This window comes from Oncorhynchus tshawytscha, linkage group LG05, assembly GCF_018296145.1.
Source record: "Oncorhynchus tshawytscha isolate Ot180627B linkage group LG05, Otsh_v2.0, whole genome shotgun sequence".
Lineage (NCBI taxonomy): Eukaryota > Metazoa > Chordata > Actinopteri > Salmoniformes > Salmonidae > Oncorhynchus > Oncorhynchus tshawytscha.
In genome coordinates, this window is record NC_056433.1 from 90,011,455 (window position 1) to 90,030,898 (window position 19,444).

A 19,444-nucleotide genomic window follows, 5' to 3' on the forward strand; every position below is an offset into this window, starting at 1 on the left:
GTAGTGTACTGGGTCTTTACTAGTCCTGTGTTAAAGTAGTGTACTGGGTCTTTACTAGTCCTTTACTAGTCCTGTATTAAAGTAGTGTACTGGGTCTTTACTAGTCCTTTACTAGTCCTTTACTAGTCCTGTATTAAAGTAGTGTACTGGGTCCTGTCCTTTACTAGTCCTGTATTAAAGTAGTGTACTGGGTCTTTACTAGTCCTAGTATTAAAGTAGTGTACTGGGTCTTTACTAGTCTTTACTAGTATTAAAGTAGTGTACTGGGTCTTTACTAGTCCTGTATTAAAGTAGTGTACTGGGTCTTGACTAGTCCTGTATTAAAGTAGTGTACTGGGTCTTTTACTAGTCCTGTATTAAAGTAGTGTACTGGGTCTTTACTAGTCCCTTTACTAGTCCTTATTAAAGTAGTGTACTGGGTCTTTACTAGTCCTGTGTTAAAGTAGTGTACTGGGTCTTTACTAGTCCTGTGTTAAAGTAGTGTACTGGGGTCCTTTACTAGTCCTGTATTAAAGTAGTGTACTGGGTCTTTACTAGTCCTGTATTAAAGTAGTGTACTGGGTCTTTACTAGTCCTTTACTAGTCCTGTGTTAAAGTAGTGTACTGGGTCTTTACTAGTCCTTTACTAGTCCTGTGTTAAAGTAGTGTACTGGGTCTTTACTAGTCCTTTACTAGTCCTGTATTAAAGTAGTGTACTGGGTCTTTACTAGTCCTGTATTAAACTAGTCCCTGTATTAAAGTAGTGTACTGGGTCTTTTACTAGTCCTGTATTAAAGTAGTGTACTGGGTCTTTACTAGTCCTTTACTAGTCCTGTGTTAAACTAGTGTCTTGGGTCCTTTACTAGTCCTTTACTAGTCCTGTATTAAAGTAGTGTACTGGGCCTTTACTAGTCCTGTATTAAAGTAGTGTACTGGGCCTTTACTAGTCCTGTATTAAAGTAGTGTACTGGGCCTTTACTAGTCCTGTATTAAAGTAGTGTACTGGGTCTTTACTAGTCCTGTATTAAAGTAGTGTACTGGGTCTTTACTAGTCCTGTATTAAAGTAGTGTACTGGGTCTTTACTAGTCCTGTATTAAAGTAGTGTACTGGGTCTTTACTAGTCCTGTATTAAAGTAGTGTACTGGGTCTTTACTAGTCCTTTACTAGTCCTGTGTTAAATAGTGTACTGGGGTCCTTTACTAGTCCTGTAAAGTAGTGTTAAAGTAGTGTACTGGGTCTTTACTAGGTTAAAGTAGTGTACTGGGACTTTACTAGTCCTTTACTAGTCCTGTGTTAAAGTAGTGTACTGGGTCTTTACTAGTACTAGTCCTGTATTAAAGTAGTGTACTGGGTCTTTACTAGTCCCTAGTCCTGTATTAAAGTAGTGTACTGGGTCTTTACTAGTCCTTTACTAGTCCTGTGTTAAAGTAGTGTACTGGGTCTTTACTAGTCCTTTACTAGTCCTGTATTAAAGTAGTGTACTGGGTCTTTACTAGTCCTGTATTAAAGTAGTGTACTGGGTCTTTACTAGTCCTTTACTAGTCCTGTATTAAAGTAGTGTACTGGGTCTTTACTAGTCCTTTACTAGTCCTGTGTTAAAGTAGTGTACTAGTCTTTACTAGTCCTGTATTAAAGTAGTGTACTGGGTCTTTACTAGTCCTTTATTAGTCCTTTACTAGTCCTGTATTAAAGTAGTGTACTGGGTCTTTACTAGTCCTTTACTAGTCCTGTATTAAAGTAGTGTACTGGGTCTTTCTAGTCCTTTACTAGTCCTTAAAGTAGTGTACTGGGTCTTTACTAGTCCTGTATTAAAGTAGTGTACTGGGTCTTTACTAGTCCTTTACTAGTCCTGTGTTAAAGTAGTGTACTGGTCTTTACTAGTATTAAAGTAGTGTACTGGGTCTTTACTAGTCCTTTACTAGTCCTGTATTAAAGTAGTGTACTGGGTCTTTACTAGTCCTGTATTAAAGTAGTGTACTGGGTCTTTACTAGTCCTTTACTAGTCCTGTGTTAAAGTAGTGTACTGGGTCTTTACTAGTCCTGTATTAAAGTAGTGTACTGGGTCTGGGTCCTTTACTAGTCCTGTATTAAAGTAGTGTACTGGGTCTTTACTAGTCCTTTACTAGTCCTGTATTAAAGTAGTGTACTGGGTCTTTACTAGTCCTTTACTAGTCCTGTGTTAAAGTAGTGTACTGGGTCTTTACTAGTCCTGTTTTAAAGTAGTGTACTGGTCTTGGGTCTTTACTAGTCCTTTACTAGTCCTGTATTAAAGTAGTGTACTGGGTCTTTACTAGTCCTGTATTAAAGTAGTGTACTGGGTCTTTACTAGTCCTTTACTAGTCCTGTATTAAAGTAGTGTACTGGGTCTTTACTAGTCCTGTATTAAAGTAGTGTACTGGGTCTTTACTAGTCCTTTTAGTCCTACTGGGTCTTTACTAGTCCTGTATTAAAGTAGTGTACTGGGCCTTTACTAGTCCTGTATTAAAGTAGTGTACTGGGTCTTTACTAGTCCTTTACTAGTCCTGTATTAAAGTAGTGTACTGGGTCTTTACTAGTCCTGTATTAAAGTAGTGTACTGGGTCTTTACTAGTCCTGTATTAAAGTAGTCTACTGGGTCTTTACTAGTCCTTTACTAGTCCTTTACTAGTCCTGTATTAAAGTAGTGTACTGGGTCTTTACTAGTCCTTTACTAGTCCTTTACTAGTCCTGTATTAAAGTAGTGTACTGGGTCTTTACTAGTCCTTTACTAGTCCTTTACTAGTCCTGTATTAAAGTAGTGTACTGGGTCTTTACTAGTCCTTTAGTCCTGTATTAAAGTAGTGTACTGGGTCTTGACTAGTCCTGTATTAAAGTAGTGTACTGGGTCTTGTCCTTTACTACTAGTCCTGTATTAAAGACTAGTACTGGGTCTTTACTATTAAAGTAGTGTACTGGGTCTTTACTAGTCCTGTGTTAAAGTAGTGTACTGGGTCTTTACTAGTCCTGTATTAAAGTAGTGTACTGGGTCTTTACTAGTCCTGTTTTAAAGTAGTGTACTGGGTCTTTACTAGTCCTTTACTAGTCCTGTATTAAAGTAGTGTACTGGGTCTTTACTAGTCCTGTTTTAAAGTAGTGTACTGGGTCTTTACTAGTCCTTTACTAGTCCTGTTTTAAAGTAGTGCACTGGGTCTTTACTAGTCCTGTATTAAAGTAGTGTACTGGGTCTTTACTAGTCCTGTTTTAAAGTAGTGTACTGGGTCTTTAATAGTCCTGTTTTAAAGTAGTGTACTGGGTCTTTACTAGTCCTGTATTAAAGTAGTGTACTGGGCCTTTACTAGTCCCGTTTTAAAGTAGTGTACTGGGTCTTTACTAGTCCTTTACTAGTCCTGTATTAAAGTAGTGTACTGGGTCTTTACTAGTCCTGTATTAAAGTAGTGTACTGGGTCTTTACTAGTCCTTTACTAGTCCTGTGTTAAAGTAGTGTACTGGGTCTTTACTAGTCCTGTATTAAAGTAGTGTACTGGGTCTTTACTAGTCCTGTATTAAAGTAGTGTACTGGGTCTTTACTAGTCCTTTACTAGTCCTGTGTTAAAGTAGTGTACTGGGTCTTTACTAGTCCTGTATTAAAGTAGTGTACTGGGTCTTTACTAGTCCTGTATTAAAGTAGTGTACTGGGTCTTTACTAGTCCTGTATTAAAGTAGTGTACTGGGTCTTTACTAGTCCTTTACTAGTCCTGTATTAAAGTAGTGTACTGGGTCTTTACTAGTCCTGTGTTAAAGTAGTGTACTGGGTCTTTACTAGTCCTTTACTAGTCCTGTATTAAAGTAGTGTACTGGGTCTTTACTAGTCCTGTATTAAAGTAGTGTACTGGGTCTTTACTAGTCCTTTACTAGTCCTGTGTTAAAGTAGTGTACTGGGTCTTTACTAGTCCTGTATTAAAGTAGTGTACTGGGTCTTTACTAGTCCTTTACTAGTCCTGTATTAAAGTAGTGTACTGGGTCTTTACTAGTCCTGTGTTAAAGTAGTGTACTGGGTCTTTACTAGTCCTGTATTAAAGTAGTGTACTGGGTCTTTACTAGTCCTTTACTAGTCCTGTATTAAAGTAGTGTACTGGGTCTTTACTAGTCCTTTACTAGTCCTGTATTAAAGTAGTGTACTGGGTCTTTACTAGTCCTTTACTAGTCCTGTGTTAAAGTAGTGTACTGGGTCTTTACTAGTCCTGTTTTAAAGTAGTGTACTGGGTCTTTACTAGTCCTTTACTAGTCCTGTGTTAAAGTAGTGTACTGGGTCTTTACTAGTCCTGTATTAAAGTAGTGTACTGGGTCTTTACTAGTCCTTTACTAGTCCTTTACTAGTCCTGTATTAAAGTAGTGTACTGGGTCTTTACTAGTCCTTTACTAGTCCTGTATTAAAGTAGTGTACTGGGTCTTTACTAGTCCTTTACTAGTCCTGTATTAAAGTAGTGTACTGGGTCTTTACTAGTCCTGTATTAAAGTAGTGTACTGGGTCTTTACTAGTCCTTTACTAGTCCTGTATTAAAGTAGTGTACTGGGTCTTTACTAGTCCTTTACTAGTCCTGTGTTAAAGTAGTGTACTGGGTCTTTACTAGTCCTGTATTAAAGTAGTGTACTGGGTCTTTACTAGTCCTTTACTAGTCCTGTATTAAAGTAGTGTACTGGGTCTTTACTAGTCCTGTGTTAAAGTAGTGTACTGGGTCTTTACTAGTCCTGTATTAAAGTAGTGTACTGGGTCTTTACTAGTCCTTTACTAGTCCTGTATTAAATAGTGTACTGGGTCTTTACTAGTCCTGTATTAAAGTAGTGTACTGGGTCTTTACTAGTCCTTTACTAGTCCTGTATTAAATAGTGTACTGGGTCTTTACTAGTCCTGTATTAAAGTAGTGTACTGGGTCTTTACTAGTCCTTTACTAGTCCTGTGTTAAAGTAGTGTACTGGGTCTTTACTAGTCCTTTACTAGTCCTGTATTAAAGTAGTGTACTGGGTCTTTACTAGTCCTGTATTAAAGTAGTGTACTGGGTCTTTACTAGTCCTTTACTAGTCCTTTACTAGTCCTGTATTAAAGTAGTGTACTGGGTCTTTACTAGTCCTTTACTAGTCCTGTATTAAAGTAGTGTACTGGGTCTTTACTAGTCCTTTACTAGTCCTGTATTAAAGTAGTGTACTGGGTCTTTACTAGTCCTGTATTAAAGTAGTGTACTGGGTCTTTACTAGTCCTTTACTAGTCCTGTATTAAAGTAGTGTACTGGGTCTTTACTAGTCCTTTACTAGTCCTGTGTTAAAGTAGTGTACTGGGTCTTTACTAGTCCTGTATTAAAGTAGTGTACTGGGTCTTTACTAGTCCTTTACTAGTCCTGTATTAAAGTAGTGTACTGGGTCTTTACTAGTCCTGTGTTAAAGTAGTGTACTGGGTCTTTACTAGTCCTGTATTAAAGTAGTGTACTGGGTCTTTACTAGTCCTTTACTAGTCCTGTATTAAATAGTGTACTGGGTCTTTACTAGTCCTGTATTAAAGTAGTGTACTGGGTCTTTACTAGTCCTTTACTAGTCCTGTATTAAATAGTGTACTGGGTCTTTACTAGTCCTGTATTAAAGTAGTGTACTGGGTCTTTACTAGTCCTTTACTAGTCCTGTGTTAAAGTAGTGTACTGGGTCTTTACTAGTCCTTTACTAGTCCTGTATTAAAGTAGTGTACTGGGTCTTTACTAGTCCTGTGTTAAAGTAGTGTACTGGGTCTTTACTAGTCCTTTACTAGTCCTGTATTAAAGTAGTGTACTGGGTCTTTACTAGTCCTTTACTAGTCCTGTGTTAAAGTAGTGTACTGGGTCTTTACTAGTCCTTTACTAGTCCTGTATTAAAGTAGTGTACTGGGTCTTTACTAGTCCTGTGTTAAAGTAGTGTACTGGGTCTTTACTAGTCCTTTACTAGTCCTGTATTAAAGTAGTGTACTGGGTCTTTACTAGTCCTGTATTAAAGTAGTGTACTGGGTCTTTACTAGTCCTGTATTAAAGTAGTGTACTGGGTCTTTACTAGTCCTTTACTAGTCCTGTATTAAATAGTGTACTGGGTCTTTACTAGTCCTGTATTAAAGTAGTGTACTGGGTCTTTACTAGTCCTGTATTAAAGTAGTGTACTGGGTCTTTACTAGTCCTTTACTAGTCCTGTATTAAAGTAGTGTACTGGGTCTTTACTAGTCCTGTATTAAAGTAGTGTACTGGGTCTTTACTAGTCCTGTATTAAAGTAGTGTACTGAGTCTTTACTAGTCCTGTGTTAAAGTAGTGTACTGGGTCTTTACTAGTCCTGTATTAAAGTAGTGTACTGGGTCTTTACTAGTCCTGTATTAAAGTAGTGTACTGGGTCTTTACTAGTCCTTTACTAGTCCTGTATTAAAGTAGTGTACTGGGTCTTTACTAGTCCTGTATTAAAGTAGTGTACTGGGTCTTTACTAGTCCTGTATTAAAGTAGTGTACTGGGTCTTTACTAGTCCTTTACTAGTCCTGTTTTAAAGTAGTGTACTGGGTCTTTACTAGTCCTTTACTAGTCCTGTATTAAAGTAGTGTACTGGGTCTTTACTAGTCCTTTACTAGTCCTGTGTTAAAGTAGTGTACTGGGTCTTTACTAGTCCTGTGTTAAAGTAGTGTACTGGGTCTTTACTAGTCCTTTACTAGTCCTGTATTAAAGTAGTGTACTGGGTCTTTACTAGTCCTTTACTAGTCCTTTACTAGTCCTGTATTAAAGTAGTGTACTGGGTCTTTACTAGTCCTTTACTAGTCCTGTATTAAAGTAGTGTACTGGGTCTTTACTAGTCCTGTATTAAAGTAGTGTACTGGGTCTTGACTAGTCCTGTATTAAAGTAGTGTACTGGGTCTTTACTAGTCCTGTATTAAAGTAGTGTACTGGGTCTTTACTAGTCCTTTACTAGTCCTGTATTAAAGTAGTGTACTGGGTCTTGACTAGTCCTGTTTTAAAGTAGTGTACTGGGTCTTGACTAGTCCTGTGTTAAAGTAGTGTACTGGGTCTTTACTAGTCCTTTACTAGTCCTGTATTAAAGTAGTGTACTGGGTCTTTACTAGTCCTGTATTAAAGTAGTGTACTGGGTCTTTACTAGTCCTGTATTAAAGTAGTGTACTGGGTCTTTACTAGTCCTTTACTAGTCCTTTACTAGTCCTGTGTTAAAGTAGTGTACTGGGTCTTTACTAGTCCTTTACTAGTCCTGTGTTAAAGTAGTGTACTGGGTCTTTACTAGTCCTTTACTAGTCCTGTATTAAAGTAGTGTACTGGGTCTTTACTAGTCCTGTATTAAAGTAGTGTACTGGGACTTTACTAGTCCTTTACTAGTCCTGTGTTAAAGTAGTGTACTGGGTCTTTACTAGTCCTTTACTAGTCCTGTATTAAAGTAGTGTACTGGGTCTTTACTAGTCCTGTATTAAAGTAGTGTACTGGGTCTTTACTAGTCCTTTACTAGTCCTTTACTAGTCCTGTGTTAAAGTAGTGTACTGGGTCTTTACTAGTCCTGTATTAAAGTAGTGTACTGGGTCTTTACTAGTCCTGTATTAAAGTAGTGTACTGGGACTTTACTAGTCCTGTATTAAAGTAGTGTACTGGGTCTTTACTAGTCCTTTACTAGTCCTGTATTAAAGTAGTGTACTGGGTCTTTACTAGTCCTGTATTAAAGTAGTGTACTGGGTCTTTACTAGTCCTGTATTAAAGTAGTGTACTGGGTCTTTACTAGTCCTGTATTAAAGTAGTGTACTGGGACTTTACTAGTCCTTTACTAGTCCTGTGTTAAAGTAGTGTACTGGGACTTTACTAGTCCTTTACTAGTCCTGTGTTAAAGTAGTGTACTGGGTCTTTACTAGTCCTGTATTAAAGTAGTGTACTGGGTCTTTACTAGTCCTTTACTAGTCCTGTGTTAAAGTAGTGTACTGGGACTTTACTAGTCCTTTACTAGTCCTGTATTAAAGTAGTGTACTGGGTCTTTACTAGTCCTGTATTAAAGTAGTGTACTGGGTCTTTACTAGTCCTTTACTAGTCCTGTATTAAAGTAGTGTACTGGGTCTTTACTAGTCCTTTACTAGTCCTGTGTTAAAGTAGTGTACTGGGTCTTTACTAGTCCTTTACTAGTCCTGTATTAAAGTAGTGTACTGGGTCTTTACTAGTCCTGTATTAAAGTAGTGTACTGGGTCTTTACTAGTCCTTTACTAGTCCTTTACTAGTCCTGTATTAATGTAGTGTACTGGGTCTTTACTAGTCCTGTATTAAAGTAGTGTACTGGGTCTTTACTAGTCCTTTACTAGTCCTGTGTTAAAGTAGTGTACTGGGTCTTTACTAGTCCTGTATTAAAGTAGTGTACTGGGTCTTTACTAGTCCTGTATTAAAGTAGTGTACTGGGTCTTTACTAGTCCTTTACTAGTCCTGTGTTAAAGTAGTGTACTGGGTCTTTACTAGTCCTGTATTAAAGTAGTGTACTGGGTCTTTACTAGTCCTTTACTAGTCCTGTGTTAAAGTAGTGTACTGGGTCTTTACTAGTCCTGTATTAAAGTAGTGTACTGGGTCTTTACTAGTCCTTTACTAGTCCTGTGTTAAAGTAGTGTACTGGGTCTTTACTAGTCCTGTATTAAAGTAGTGTACTGGGTCTTTACTAGTCCTGTATTAAAGTAGTGTACTGGGCCTTTACTAGTCCTTTACTAGTCCTGTATTAAAGTAGTGTACTGGGTCTTTACTAGTCCTTTACTAGTCCTGTATTAAAGTAGTGTACTGGGTCTTTACTAGTCCTGTATTAAAGTAGTGTACTGGGTCTTTACTAGTCCTTTACTAGTCCTGTATTAAAGTAGTGTACTGGGTCTTTACTAGTCCTGTATTAAAGTAGTGTACTGGGTCTTTACTAGTCCTTTACTAGTCCTGTATTAAAGTAGTGTACTGGGTCTTTACTAGTCCTTTACTAGTCCTGTATTAAAGTAGTGTACTGGGTCTTTACTAGTCCTTTACTAGTCCTGTGTTAAAGTAGTGTACTGGGTCTTTACTAGTCCTGTTTTAAAGTAGTGTACTGGGTCTTTACTAGTCCTTTACTAGTCCTGTATTAAAGTAGTGTACTGGGTCTTTACTAGTCCTTTACTAGTCCTGTATTAAAGTAGTGTACTGGGTCTTTACTAGTCCTTTACTAGTCCTGTGTTAAAGTAGTGTACTGGGTCTTTACTAGTCCTGTTTTAAAGTAGTGTACTGGGTCTTTACTAGTCCTTTACTAGTCCTGTGTTAAAGTAGTGTACTGGGTCTTTACTAGTCCTGTATTAAAGTAGTGTACTGGGCCTTTACTAGTCCTGTATTAAAGTAGTGTACTGGGTCTTTACTAGTCCTTTACTAGTCCTGTGTTAAAGTAGTGTACTGGGTCTTTACTAGTCCTGTATTAAAGTAGTGTACTGGGTCTTTACTAGTCCTGTATTAAAGTAGTCTACTGGGTCTTTACTAGTCCTTTACTAGTCCTTTACTAGTCCTGTATTAAAGTAGTGTACTGGGTCTTTACTAGTCCTTTACTAGTCCTTTACTAGTCCTGTATTAAAGTAGTGTACTGGGTCTTTACTAGTCCTTTACTAGTCCTTTACTAGTCCTGTATTAAAGTAGTGTACTGGGTCTTTACTAGTCCTTTACTAGTCCTTTACTAGTCCTGTATTAAAGTAGTGTACTGGGTCTTGACTAGTCCTGTATTAAAGTAGTGTACTGGGTCTTGACTAGTCCTGTATTAAAGTAGTGTACTGGGTCTTTACTAGTCCTGTGTTAAAGTAGTGTACTGGGTCTTTACTAGTCCTGTATTAAAGTAGTGTACTGGGTCTTTACTAGTCCTGTTTTAAAGTAGTGTACTGGGTCTTTACTAGTCCTTTACTAGTCCTGTATTAAAGTAGTGTACTGGGTCTTTACTAGTCCTGTTTTAAAGTAGTGTACTGGGTCTTTACTAGTCCTTTACTAGTCCTGTTTTAAAGTAGTGCACTGGGTCTTTACTAGTCCTGTATTAAAGTAGTGTACTGGGTCTTTACTAGTCCTGTTTTAAAGTAGTGTACTGGGTCTTTAATAGTCCTGTTTTAAAGTAGTGTACTGGGTCTTTACTAGTCCTGTATTAAAGTAGTGTACTGGGCCTTTACTAGTCCCGTTTTAAAGTAGTGTACTGGGTCTTTACTAGTCCTTTACTAGTCCTGTATTAAAGTAGTGTACTGGGTCTTTACTAGTCCTGTATTAAAGTAGTGTACTGGGTCTTTACTAGTCCTTTACTAGTCCTGTGTTAAAGTAGTGTACTGGGTCTTTACTAGTCCTGTATTAAGGTAGTGTACTGGGTATTTACTAGTCCTGTATTAAAGTAGTGTACTGGGTCTTTACTAGTCCTTTACTAGTCCTGTATTAAGGTAGTGTACTGGGTCTTTACTAGTCCTGTATTAAAGTAGTGTACTGGGTCTTTACTAGTCCTGTATTAAAGTAGTGTACTGGGTCTTTACTAGTCCTGTATTAAAGTAGTGTACTGGGTCTTTACTAGTCCTTTACTAGTCCTGTATTAAAGTAGTGTACTGGGTCTTTACTAGTCCTTTACTAGTCCTGTATTAAAGTAGTGTACTGGGTCTTTACTAGTCCTGTGTTAAAGTAGTGTACTGGGTCTTTACTAGTCCTTTACTAGTCCTGTATTAAAGTAGTGTACTGGGTCTTTACTAGTCCTGTATTAAAGTAGTGTACTGGGTCTTTACTAGTCCTTTACTAGTCCTGTGTTAAAGTAGTGTACTGGGTCTTTACTAGTCCTGTATTAAAGTAGTGTACTGGGTCTTTACTAGTCCTTTACTAGTCCTGTATTAAAGTAGTGTACTGGGTCTTTACTAGTCCTGTGTTAAAGTAGTGTACTGGGTCTTTACTAGTCCTGTATTAAAGTAGTGTACTGGGTCTTTACTAGTCCTTTACTAGTCCTGTATTAAAGTAGTGTACTGGGTCTTTACTAGTCCTTTACTAGTCCTGTATTAAAGTAGTGTACTGGGTCTTTACTAGTCCTTTACTAGTCCTGTGTTAAAGTAGTGTACTGGGTCTTTACTAGTCCTGTTTTAAAGTAGTGTACTGGGTCTTTACTAGTCCTTTACTAGTCCTGTGTTAAAGTAGTGTACTGGGTCTTTACTAGTCCTGTATTAAAGTAGTGTACTGGGTCTTTACTAGTCCTTTACTAGTCCTTTACTAGTCCTGTATTAAAGTAGTGTACTGGGTCTTTACTAGTCCTTTACTAGTCCTGTATTAAAGTAGTGTACTGGGTCTTTACTAGTCCTTTACTAGTCCTGTATTAAAGTAGTGTACTGGGTCTTTACTAGTCCTGTATTAAAGTAGTGTACTGGGTCTTTACTAGTCCTTTACTAGTCCTGTATTAAAGTAGTGTACTGGGTCTTTACTAGTCCTTTACTAGTCCTGTGTTAAAGTAGTGTACTGGGTCTTTACTAGTCCTGTATTAAAGTAGTGTACTGGGTCTTTACTAGTCCTTTACTAGTCCTGTATTAAAGTAGTGTACTGGGTCTTTACTAGTCCTGTGTTAAAGTAGTGTACTGGGTCTTTACTAGTCCTGTATTAAAGTAGTGTACTGGGTCTTTACTAGTCCTTTACTAGTCCTGTATTAAATAGTGTACTGGGTCTTTACTAGTCCTGTATTAAAGTAGTGTACTGGGTCTTTACTAGTCCTTTACTAGTCCTGTATTAAATAGTGTACTGGGTCTTTACTAGTCCTGTATTAAAGTAGTGTACTGGGTCTTTACTAGTCCTTTACTAGTCCTGTGTTAAAGTAGTGTACTGGGTCTTTACTAGTCCTTTACTAGTCCTGTATTAAAGTAGTGTACTGGGTCTTTACTAGTCCTGTATTAAAGTAGTGTACTGGGTCTTTACTAGTCCTTTACTAGTCCTTTACTAGTCCTGTATTAAAGTAGTGTACTGGGTCTTTACTAGTCCTTTACTAGTCCTGTATTAAAGTAGTGTACTGGGTCTTTACTAGTCCTTTACTAGTCCTGTATTAAAGTAGTGTACTGGGTCTTTACTAGTCCTGTATTAAAGTAGTGTACTGGGTCTTTACTAGTCCTTTACTAGTCCTGTATTAAAGTAGTGTACTGGGTCTTTACTAGTCCTTTACTAGTCCTGTGTTAAAGTAGTGTACTGGGTCTTTACTAGTCCTGTATTAAAGTAGTGTACTGGGTCTTTACTAGTCCTTTACTAGTCCTGTATTAAAGTAGTGTACTGGGTCTTTACTAGTCCTGTGTTAAAGTAGTGTACTGGGTCTTTACTAGTCCTGTATTAAAGTAGTGTACTGGGTCTTTACTAGTCCTTTACTAGTCCTGTATTAAATAGTGTACTGGGTCTTTACTAGTCCTGTATTAAAGTAGTGTACTGGGTCTTTACTAGTCCTTTACTAGTCCTGTATTAAATAGTGTACTGGGTCTTTACTAGTCCTGTATTAAAGTAGTGTACTGGGTCTTTACTAGTCCTTTACTAGTCCTGTGTTAAAGTAGTGTACTGGGTCTTTACTAGTCCTTTACTAGTCCTGTATTAAAGTAGTGTACTGGGTCTTTACTAGTCCTGTGTTAAAGTAGTGTACTGGGTCTTTACTAGTCCTTTACTAGTCCTGTATTAAAGTAGTGTACTGGGTCTTTACTAGTCCTTTACTAGTCCTGTGTTAAAGTAGTGTACTGGGTCTTTACTAGTCCTTTACTAGTCCTGTATTAAAGTAGTGTACTGGGTCTTTACTAGTCCTGTGTTAAAGTAGTGTACTGGGTCTTTACTAGTCCTTTACTAGTCCTGTATTAAAGTAGTGTACTGGGTCTTTACTAGTCCTGTATTAAAGTAGTGTACTGGGTCTTTACTAGTCCTGTATTAAAGTAGTGTACTGGGTCTTTACTAGTCCTTTACTAGTCCTGTATTAAATAGTGTACTGGGTCTTTACTAGTCCTGTATTAAAGTAGTGTACTGGGTCTTTACTAGTCCTGTATTAAAGTAGTGTACTGGGTCTTTACTAGTCCTTTACTAGTCCTGTATTAAAGTAGTGTACTGGGTCTTTACTAGTCCTGTATTAAAGTAGTGTACTGGGTCTTTACTAGTCCTGTATTAAAGTAGTGTACTGAGTCTTTACTAGTCCTGTGTTAAAGTAGTGTACTGGGTCTTTACTAGTCCTGTATTAAAGTAGTGTACTGGGTCTTTACTAGTCCTGTATTAAGGTAGTGTACTGGGTCTTTACTAGTCCTTTACTAGTCCTGTATTAAAGTAGTGTACTGGGTCTTTACTAGTCCTGTATTAAAGTAGTGTACTGGGTCTTTACTAGTCCTGTATTAAAGTAGTGTACTGGGTCTTTACTAGTCCTTTACTAGTCCTGTTTTAAAGTAGTGTACTGGGTCTTTACTAGTCCTTTACTAGTCCTGTATTAAAGTAGTGTACTGGGTCTTTACTAGTCCTTTACTAGTCCTGTATTAAAGTAGTGTACTGGGTCTTTACTAGTCCTGTATTAAAGTAGTGTACTGGGTCTTTACTAGTCCTGTATTAAAGTAGTGTACTGGGTCTTTACTAGTCCTGTATTAAAGTAGTGTACTGGGTCTTTACTAGTCCTTTACTAGTCCTGTATTAAAGTAGTGTACTGGGTCTTTACTAGTCCTTTACTAGTCCTTTACTAGTCCTGTATTAAAGTAGTGTACTGGGTCTTTACTAGTCCTGTGTTAAAGTAGTGTACTGGGTCTTTACTAGTCCTGTATTAAAGTAGTGTACTGGGTCTTTACTAGTCCTGTATTAAAGTAGTGTACTGGGTCTTTACTAGTCCTTTACTAGTCCTGTATTAAAGTAGTGTACTGGGTCTTTACTAGTCCTTTACTAGTCCTGTGTTAAAGTAGTGTACTGGGTCTTTACTAGTCCTGTATTAAAGTAGTGTACTGGGTCTTTACTAGTCCTGTATTAAAGTAGTGTACTGGGTCTTTACTAGTCCTTTACTAGTCCTGTGTTAAAGTAGTGTACTGGGTCTTTACTAGTCCTTTACTAGTCCTGTATTAAAGTAGTGTACTGGGTCTTTACTAGTCCTTTACTAGTCCTGTGTTAAAGTAGTGTACTGGGTCTTTACTAGTCCTGTATTAAAGTAGTGTACTGGGTCTTTACTAGTCCTGTATTAAAGTAGTGTACTGGGTCTTTACTAGTCCTTTACTAGTCCTGTATTAAAGTAGTGTACTGGGTCTTTACTAGTCCTTTACTAGTCCTGTATTAAAGTAGTGTACTGGGTCTTTACTAGTCCTGTGTTAAAGTAGTGTACTGGGTCTTTACTAGTCCTTTACTAGTCCTGTGTTAAAGTAGTGTACTGGGTCTTTACTAGTCCTTTACTAGTCCTTTACTAGTCCTGTATTAAATGAGTTTTTCCCCACAAAAGGGCTTTATTACAGACAGAAATACTCCTCAGTTTCATCAGCTGTCCGGGTGCCTGGTCTCAGACGATCCCACAGGTGAAGAAGCTGTATGTAGAGGTCCTGGTCTGGCATGGTTACACATGGTCTGCAGTTGTGAGACCGGTTGGACGTACTGTCAAATGTTGTTGGAGGCGGTTTATGGTAGAGAAATTAACATAACATTTTCTGGTAACAGCTCTGGTGGACATTGCTGCTGTCAGCATGCCAATTGCACACTACCTTAACCTTCGAGACATCTGTGGCATTGTGTTTTGCAACAAATCTACATATTTTATTTATTGTCCCCAGCACAAGGTGTACCTGTGTGATGATCATGCTGTTTAATCAGCTTCTTGATATGCTACACCTGTCAGGTGGATGGATGATCCTGGCAAAGGAGAAATGCTCACTAACAGGGACGTAAATAAATTAGTGGAAAATAAGCTTTTTGTGTGTATTTCTGGGATCTTTTATTTCAGCTCAAAAAACGGTCTTCTCACTACAACTCAGGGAACTATGCCGTTTATTAGGCTACAAATGAAACTAGTGACGAACTTCACAAGGTGGTGAACGTGCACGTTGATCTTGATGCTCCTTTCCAATAAATATTGAGGTTCTGTGTGCACCCTCGTCATTACACACGGGTTTTTATCTGCAACAAGTATGTTTGGTGGGAACACCACTTAATAAGATTTTTTGAATAGTCACATGAAAATCTGTCGCCAAATGGATGGAAATCTAGCTAGTGTCGTTCATTTGAACAAAGTTGCACAAATACATTTACAAGATGAAAGTCAGACAAGTAGGAACATGATCACTGCCTGACAGTTAGTTCATTTACAAGCATTTTGCTACACCCGCAATAACGTCTGCTAAATAGGTGTATGTGACCAATAAAATGTAATTTGATTTGGCGTTGGGTGTCATGGTCGCACATCGCCTAAAGGCTGGCAGATGGCGATATTCAGTCATCTTTTCTTACCGTCCAAAGGCAATGAATGGAGCCGGCTTAGCACTCCCAAACCCCGTGGACTGGTTCATACATACAACCTTCTCCATTCAGGCTGCAACGGTTTCGATTTCCTCCTTAACTCGATTTAATGGCAGAAGAAAAAAAAACTGGGAAAATATGCGTACTTTCTTTACGAAACGCCATTCTCCACCACCATGCTATGGTGGCTAATGCTACTTCCTGACATTGGGTACAGCGTTCAGATCAAGGGTAAACAACACACTTGTGCGACCTGATTGGCTGAACACGATACGCAGCATCCGGTACTACCATTTATCCACTATAGCATGAGAATTGTTTCCTTTTCACAGAGGGTTCTTCATGGAACCCAAAATAGTTCTACCTGCAACCAAAAAAAGGGTTCTACCTGGACCCAAAAAGGGTTCTCCTATGGGTACAACTGAATAACTATTTTGGAACCCTTTGTTCTAAGAGTGTATTTCAGAAGCACCCACCCAGCTCCCCTGAATATATGATGGAGCAGCAGACCTGACCTCACTGAATGTTTCCATTAAATGGCAGCGGGACAGTGGAGGCTGGTGGGAGGAGCTATAGGAGGACGGGCTCATTGTAATGGCTGAAATGGAACATATTAAACATATGGAAACCACGTTTGAATTCCGTTCCATTTCATTCCAGCCATTACAATGAGTCCGTCCTCCTATAGCTCCTCCCACCAGCCTCTTCTGGGTCAGTGTGGGGAAAGGGGACCGTAGAAACATGGAACTGGTTGTACAGAAAAAACAGTGTCTGCCGATGCGCAACAGAAGGACAGCAGGTAGGGTAGTACTGGTGAAAAAACACTGGTAGGGTTAGGGCAGGAGCACAGAGGGAGATGAGACCCACTTCCTATGTCACTCTAGAGGAGTGTTCCCTGAGCTCCTGTTCATTGGCTGAACAATGCCACAGCCCGCCCCCTGAGGGTACAGTCCGGACTGTCAGCGCCCCTCTCTAGAACTTCACTAGTATCCTCAACATCACTCAGGATACCAGACTCCTCTCTAGAACATCACTAGTATCCTCAAAATCTCTCAGGATACCAGACTCCTCTCTAGAACATCACTAGTATCCTCAACATCTCTCAGGATACCATACTCCTCTCTAGAACATCACTAGTATCCTCAACATCTCTCAGGATACCAGACTCCTCTCTAGAACATCTCTCAGGATACCAGACTCCTCTCTAGAACATCTCTCAGGATACCAGACTCCTCTCTAGAACATCACTAGTATCCTCAACATCTCTCAGGATACCAGACTCCTCTCTAGAACATCTCTCAGGATACCAGACTCCTCTCTAGAACTGCACTAGTATCCTCAACATCTCTCAGGATACCAGACTCCTCTCTAGAACATCTCTCAGGATACCAGACTCCTCTCTAGAACTTCACTAGTATCCTCAACATCTCTCAGGATACCAGACTCTTCTCTAGAACATCACTAGTATCCTCAACATCTCTCAGGATACCATACTCCTCTCTAGAACATCACTAGTATCCTCAACATCTCTCAGGATACCATACTCCTCTCTAGAACATCACTAGTATCCTCAACATCTCTCAGGATACCATACTCCTCTCTAGAACATCTCTCAGGATACCAGACTCCTCTCTAGAACATCACTAATATCCTCAACATCTCTCAGGATACCAGACTCCTCTCTAGAACATCACTAGTATCCTCAACATCTCTCAGGATACCAGACTCCTCTCTAGAACTTCACTAGTATCTTTATGAATAAAGGATTCAGAAAACTTTAATGTCCTCAGAGGCAATTCATCTTGCAGCAGTCATAAAACAAATATCTAAAAATGTTAAATAAATAGCAAAGGATATTTACAAACAAATAGGCAGGGTAAGTGCAATTTCATAGTGTAAGTGCTAAGTGCAATTATTACATTTGTTAAGTTGCAGAATTGCATTCGGAATAAAAGAGAACTTGGCCCTATTTTTTTTTAGCCTTAGGTAGTCTGTACCTGTGTCCAGAGGGAAGAAGTTGGAATTCAGGGTGGAGTGGATGGGAAGAGTCAACCGCTATTCTATTAGCCACCTGGAGGGCTCTGCCCAGGTAGAGAGATGGAGGGCTCTGCCCAGGTAGAGAGATGGAGGGCTCTGCCCAGGTAGAGAGATGGAGGGCTCTGCCCAGGTAGAGAGATGGAGGGCTCTGCCCAGGTAGAGAGATGGAGGGCTCTGCCCAGGTAGAGAGATGGAGGGCTCTGACCAGGTAGAGAGATGGAGGGCTCTGCCCAGGTAGAGAGATGGAGGGCTCTGCCCAGGTAGAGAGATGGAGGGCTCTGCCCAGGTAGAGAGATGGAGGGCTCTGACCAGGTAGAGAGATGGAGGGCTCTGCCCAGGTAGAGAGATGGAGGGCTCTGCCCAGGTAGAGAGATGGAGGGCTCTGCCCAGGTAGAGAGATGGAGGGCTCTGCCCAGGTAGAGAGATGGAGGGCTCTGCCCAGGTAGAGAGATGGAGGGCTCTGCCCAGGTAGAGAGATGGAGGGCTCTGCCCAGGTAGAGATGGAGGGCTCTGCCCAGGTAGAGAGATGGAGGGCTCTGCCCAGGTAGAGATGGAGGGATGGAGGGCTCTGCCCCAGGTAGAGAGATGGAGGGCTCTGCCCAGGTAGAGAGATGGAGGGCTCTGCCCAGGTAGAGAGATGGAGGGCTCTGCCCAGGTAGAGAGATGGAGGGCTCTGCCCAGGTAGAGAGATGGAGGGCTCTGCCCAGGTAGAGAGATGGAGGGCTCTGCCCAGGTAGAGAGATGGAGGGCTCTGCCCAGGTAGAGAGATGGAGGGCTCTGACCAGGTAGAGGGATGGAGGGCTCTGCCCAGGTAGAGAGATGGAGGGCTCTGCCCAGGTAGAGAGATGGAGGGCTCTGCCCAGGTAGAGAGATGGAGGGCTCTGACCAGGTAGAGAGATGGAGGGCTCTGACCAGGTAGAGAGATGGAGGGCTCTGCCCAGGTAGAGAGATGGAGGGCTCTGACCAGGTAGAGAGATGGAGGGCTCTGCCCAGGTAGAGAGATGGAGGGCTCTGCCCAGGTAGAGAGATGGAGGGCTCTGCCCAGGTAGAGAGATGGAGGGCTCTGCCCAGGTGACCAGAGAGATGGAGGGCTCTGCCCAGGTAGAGAGATGGAGGGCTCTGCCCAGGTAGAGAGATGGAGGGCTCTGCCCAGGTAGAGAGATGGAGGGCTCTGCCCAGGTAGAGAGATGGAGGGCTCTGCCCAGGTATAGAGATGGAGGGCTCTGCCCAGGTAGAGAGATGGAGGGCTCTGCCCAGGTAGAGAGATGGAGGGCTCTGCCCAGGTAGAGGATGGAGGGCTCTGCCCAGGTAGAGAGATGGAGGGCTCTGCCCAGGTAGAGAGATGGAGGGCTCTGCCCAGGTAGAGAGATGGAGGGCTCTGCCCAGGTAGAGAGATGGAGGGCTCTGACCAGGTAGAGAGATGGAGGGCTCTGACCAGGTAGAGAGATGGAGGGCTCTGACCAGATAGAGAGATGGAGGGCTCTGACCAGGTAGAGATGGAGGGCTCTGACCAGGTAGAGAGATGGAGGGCTCTGACCAGGTAGAGAGATGGAGGGCTCTGCCCAGGTAGAGAGATGGAGGGCTCTGACCAGGTAGAGAGATGGAGGGCTCTGCCCAGGTAGAGAGATGGAGGGCTCTGACCAGGTAGAGAGATGACAGTTCTTGCTGTTGCTGCCCCAAGTCCTGACCATCTTGCCCAACCTATTTTTCTGTGTAACCTTGATGTTCCCAAACCAGCAGGTCAAGCAGTAGGACAGAATGCTCTCTATGAATGATTTATACAAGAGAACCATGATGGTTAGATCAACATTAAAACGAAGTGCAGTTTCCATAGGAAATACAGTCTCCGTTGGCCTTTCTTAAAAATAGCGTCAGTACAAGGACAGCTGCTTGTTGATAACTAGCCCAAGGTATTTGTACTCCTCTACTATGTCAATGGGCTCACCTTTTGTAAGTGATGGTGTGTGCACGGTAGTGTTCCTTCAAAGTCAAACACCATGTCCTTTGTTTTTGATGTATTTAATATT